The sequence below is a fragment of the Mus musculus genome, chromosome 2, assembly GCF_000001635.26.
Source record: "Mus musculus strain C57BL/6J chromosome 2, GRCm38.p6 C57BL/6J".
In the NCBI taxonomy this organism is placed as follows: domain Eukaryota; kingdom Metazoa; phylum Chordata; class Mammalia; order Rodentia; family Muridae; genus Mus; species Mus musculus.
Genome location: NC_000068.7, coordinates 122,530,775 through 122,536,774, shown reverse-complemented (window position 1 = coordinate 122,536,774; position 6,000 = coordinate 122,530,775).

The following is a 6,000-nucleotide window of genomic DNA, read 5'->3' as shown; positions in this document are numbered from 1 at the left end:
TACTCAGCTATTAAAAAGAATGAATTTATGAAATTCCTAGGCAAATGGATGGACCTGGAGGGCATCATCCTGAGTGAGGTAACACAATCACAAAAGAACTCAAATAATATGTACTCACTGATAAGTGGATATTAGCCCAGAAACTTAGTATTGTGAGATATAAGGTACAATTTGCAAAACACCTGAAACTGAAGAAGAACGAAGACCAAAGTGTGGACACTTTGCCCCTTCTTAGAATTGGAAACAATCACCCATGGAAGGAGTTACAGAGACAAAGTTTGGAGCTTAGACAAAAGGATGGACCATCAAGAGCCTGCCATATCCAGGGATCCATCCCATAATTAGCCTCCAAACAATGACACCATTGCATACACTAGCAAGCATTTGTTGCAAGGACTGTGATATAGCTGTCTCTTGTGAGACTAGGCCGGGGCCTAGCAAACACAGAAGTGGATGCTCACAGTCAACTATTGGATGGATCACAGGGCCCCCAATGGAGAAACTAGAGAAAGCATACAAGGAGCTAAAGAGATCTGCAACCCTGTAGGTACAATATTATGAACTAACCAGTACCCCGGAGCTCTTGACTCTAGCTGCATATGTATCAAAAGATGGCCTAGTCGGCCATCACTGGAAAGAGAGTCCCACTGGACAGGCAAACTTTATATGCCCCAGTACAGGGGAACGCCAGGGCCAAAAAATGGGAATGGGTGGGTAAGGGAGTGGGGGGGGTGTGGGAGACTTTTGGGATAGCATTGGAAATGTAATTGAGGAAAATATGTAATAAAAAAAAAGAAGTATCACAATCTACTGATCTTTGTAAAGCTTCCTTGCAGGTCGAGACTGTTAGCCACTGCTCAGGCTTTGTTGTGCATTGCAGTGACAGTGTGTGCTCTCTTGGGTAGTTAAGTGTACAGAGAATATCTTGTGTATTGTATGGATACATCACCTATCAACTAAAAAACTATGGCGTATAGGAAAGGGTAGAATAGAAGGCAGGACATCTGGGAGGCAGAAACATTTCTGGGATAGAGCCAGACATGGGAGATTTGCCTGGGAAGGTGTGAAGAGACAGATGCATGGTACCTGAGCACAGGTAACCAGCTACATGGCAGAAAGTAGATTAGAATAAATAGGATAATTTAAGTTATGCTCTAATCAGAGAAAAGCTTAGCTATATAAATATATTTGTAAATATATTTTGAATCAGAGTCTTATTTCTGGGAGCATGGTGCTGGGAAGAAGAACCAGGGTTTAATTTCTGTAGTTAAATGTTATTCTGGGGCCTCTGTTATTCTAGAATTCTATCACCACCTTTGATATTAAGGATTCTGGTTTTATAGCAGCATTCTCCACTATTGGCACCAACTTACAAAAGCCCCAACATTAGACCCTGACTTGGGGTGGTCTTTATTCTTTACTAAGAGGGAGTGTCTTAAGTCCTACTAAAGTGTACAATCACATGGCAGCTTTCCAAGTCTTGCATGGAAAAGTTGTCTCAATATCACTTTTCTATCTAAAATTCTCACTTTTGAGTTCCTTTTAGTACAATATTTCTGCTATTTCCACCTCCAATTACAAGGAACCATCACAGCAAACTCATGAAGCTTTGGCTTGATGTTCCAGGGTGTGTCCGTGTGAACATATTTACCAGAACACTGAATAAAACTTTATGTGTAGATGCCTGTCAAAGAATCCTATTCTACAAAATCTTGGTTAATACACCGTCCTTCTCCCCAGCCTTCACACTTTTGAGATCTATCCTCACCTGATCTCCATCCCTACACATTGTCCAGGTCCCTCGAGTCCCACAAAGTGTAGGCTAGTTCTTCCTACAGCAGAAACTACTTCCTTCTTGGCTGTGCTGAGCCCTAACACTGATAATCACACCCAAGGCAAAGATACCACAGGCAAATCCTGCTGTGAGCAAGTTGTTTCACCATTAACCTACTTCATTCAGTCCCTGGGTGTTCTCCAGGCAAGGAAAGCTCACTTCCTTTTCAACTGAGACTTTTAAAAACTGCTCCTGCTGGCCAAGAAGATTCTAGGACAATTTCTCAATCTTCAGATTCTGAGGCTGATGAATCTGAATATTTCTTGTCCAGGTTTTAAAATCACACACATTTTTCTGTCTGGAAGAGACTGAGAAGAGAGAAGTAGAACTTTATTTTTTCAAACACCTATTTTTTTAATGGCCCTTAAACACTTTAACCTCCCTTGTAGCCTATCACCCAACAGAGGTAGTGGAAAAGAAAGGATATGGGGAAAATGGACCTGATTAGAAATGGTTCTTTGAATGAGCCCAGGCTGGACCTAGATCTCTGCACATATGTAGCAGATGCACAGCTTGCTCTTCATGCAGATCCCCCAACAACTGGAATTGGGGATGTCCCTGCCTACAGGATCCAACCATAACTGTCCTCTGAGAGGTACTACCCAGCAGCCAATGGAAAGAGATTCAGAGACCCACAGATAAACATTGGATGGAGTTCAGGAAGCCTTATGGACAACTGTGTGAAGGATTGAGGGTTATGGAAGCTGATAGGAAGACTAACAAAGTCAAATAACCTGAACCTTTTGGGGCTCCCAGAGACTGAGCCACCAACCAAAAAGCAAACATGGGCTGTACCTAGGCACCCTGCACATATATAACAGATGTGCAGCTTGGTCCAACAACTGTAAATAGTGGTGTTCCTGAATCTGTTGACTGCCTGCCTGTTTGTCCCATTCCTCTAAATGGGCCTGCCTTGCCTGGCCTTAGTGGGAGAGGATGTGCCTAATGGGCTTAGGAAAGCAGTGACTGGAAGTGCTGGGGGGCTGGGGAGGAAGTGGGCATAATGAGTATAGAGTGGGGAAGGATGAAGGGAGGACAGATCTGTTGTTAGGGGTTACTAGGAGGAGTAGGTTGTTAATATTGGGATGCAAAGTGATTATATAAATAAAAAATAATAATATTACAGAAAAAAAAGAAATGGTTCTTTGGTGCAACTCCCATCTGTGTTGACTGGAAATTGGCAGTTCAGTTCACAGGTTAGCAGTGGCAGCTTGACCCAGTAAACACCTCACGGATACACCAGCAGTCCAGTTCAGTAGTGTTGGGATAGCAAACAGGAATCAGCAGTGGTGGCATGACAGAGCAGAAACAGCCAGGCCTCAGTCTCAGCACTAGTCAGTAGGAGGGACCTGGAGGGATGCCAGAAAAAGTTCCTGGCTGTGCCTCTCTCAGCAAAGCAAAGACATGACACCCACAAGTGTTGCACAGCTAGCTGTGCCAGCAAAACTAGCTCAGCCTCCATCACTGTCTGTCCTCCAAATATCACCTGTCCTCCACCAGTCTTGCCTCAGCATGTATGTCTATCTCAGCTGACATCACTCTGCCAATCAGCCCAAATCGAAGGAAATGGCAAGAAACCTCAGCACACCACTAGAAGTTTTTCCGGTGCATTTCTCTCTATGGAGTCCCGACAAATGGAGCTCAACACGCAATATAAGGCAGAGCAACACATTTGTTTCATTACCTAAGACTTCATCTGCTTGCTTTAGCATAACATCCTTTCTCCTGTGTCTATTTCAGCTAAACGTTCCTTCATGAATCTGCCTTAGTCTTTCACCTGTGTCCACTTCAGGAAAACAATCCTTCACATGTTTGCCCCAGCAAAACACCATCCAACACAACTGACTTTCCAAAGAGTCCTTAAAGTTTCCACTTTAGAGAAGCATTGAAGTCTTGCATTTGCTGTCTCATGCAGCTGACTGTTTCAGGTCTGAAACCCAAAATTTTCAACTGTCTAATGTGCTGTTGCAAGAGGGAAGTACCTCACTTATGAAAGCTCTCAGGCTTTGATAGAATTTTATTTTTGCAAAGTGTTAATATGTTGTTCAAAAGCTTCCTGTCTCTCCTCTAGTCCTTATCATCATTACCACCATCGTCCCTGGGCCAAGCAAGCCCGGCATTCCCTGTGGCCCCAAGCCTCATCTTCCCAATCTTCTACCTTCTATCTGCTCTTCATCTCCAGGCTGCAATGATCTCAGTGTGCCCTATACCTTTACTACCTCTCCACCACAGAAACAACTCCTCCAGATGCCTTCAGATAGCTGTGGGTTAGCTATTCAATGCCAAAATCCTACACTGAGGGTCTGTTCTTAAAGACCACTTCTGGCATCTACATGCTTTTAGACTAGGACCCCTCTCCTCACCCCACTCCTGGGTGGGGAGAGAGACAGAGAGACAGAGAGACAGAGACAGAGACAGAGACACTAATGCACAAAAGAATTCACTTTTTTTTTTTAACAGTGCTTTTTGGATGGTATTGTGACTGGTGTGTACATTACAATCCTGGCTGAAGCACCTCCCACCCTGCTCAAGCCTTAATTAAGCACCATGATGCCAAAATGCCAGTCAGACACACAGCCAGTGAGATCTGGCTAGAGGCCATGATCAGCGTAGGCCAGCCACACAGCTAGTGGTCCAGGAAACCCACATGATGTTGATCCCTCTTGGTGATATAAGTAGGCATCAGTGAGTGGCTCGTGATGACACCTTACATTGTTTATCTGTCCTTAAACCTTTTAAATATTTGACTTGTCTCTGAAAGCCACCAAATAACTTTATATTAGTTTTGTTTTATAAATGGCAGCCCTGTAAAGGATAGTTTGCCCAATCATATATTTCATAAATTTGCTTCTGAAACCACTCTGAAAGAAACTTTCAAATGTAAATTATAAGAATACTGATATTTTCTTTGGGGAATTTGCTACATTATCCTTTGAGTTTGCCTAGCCATGAGGAAATATCCTTCATGTGATGAATAATTCAAACCCAAGTCGTGTTGCCATGGAAAGGGGATCAGCTATCTTTGCCTTGTTTTTATGAGGTACTCAGTTCCACAGACAGAATGTTTACCTCTCTTGAGGGAGTCATAGCTCTTGACAAGGGGAAATATGATTTTAGCAAAAATCCCAGGTCTCTATGCTCATTAAAAATTGCTTCCGTATTCTGTTTTGTTTCATTCTCCAATATGTGGGAAAGATTCTTAAAGTCATGGCTAATCTGGCAATGACTGCCACAGATGCTAACCTTGAGACACGGACAAAAATTTTCTCTGAAAGAAATGTAACTTTTGCTTTTCTTGAAATTGATCAAAGACGTTTGTTCCAGTGAAAATGTAAGCTGTGGGGGGAAATGGTTCCCAGCAAATCTCCTGATGCTCCCTTTCCCGTTGCTAAATCACCGGCGTGAGCATCTGCTTGTAGAGATTCAGCGTGACTGGAGCCATCTTGGCAAGAACTGCCATTCTCCCTGCCAGGCAACCCTGGCATACCCTCTATGGCGCAAAGTTACAATGGCTGAGCATGTAATGCTAGCCATGATGCCAAGATATTTTTCTAATGTTATATTTATTATTGTGCATATGGTTTGTGTAAGAGAGAGTACACACATGCCCAGGGTGAGTGCAGAGACCAGACAACAACTCTGTGGAGTCATTTCTCTCCTTCCAGCTTTGCATAGGTAACAGAAATTGAACTCTGGTCATCAGGACTTTAAGGCAAGCACTGATACACACTGAGCCATGTTGCTGGCCCTTAGACTGTTACTTGACTGAAACATGAATCCTCTCTCAGAAAGGACAGGTATGTTCTTGTTTGCTGTTGTCTACCTTTGTCTCACTTAAACCCTTGCTTCTGATTGAGGTGCATTAACACTCCTGTCGCACTATCAGTCAGTATGTGTGTCTAACCATAGGTATCTTTGGGATAAATTGCGCTGCGTGCAATCCTGGACATTGCTACTTCTTGAAATGCTTCCTCACCTTCACCCTTGGTGGCCAACCTCTCATCCCCAGGACAGGTCATTCCAAGGAACTAGTATTCCCACTGGAGCCATTTGATGACCTGGTTACCCCTGCTCCTTGGCTTACCGTCATTATTTAAGAGAGTATATGGCTCCATCAATTCTGAACTTTAGACTTGTATCTTAACCAGAGCAAGGACTTCTAGTCT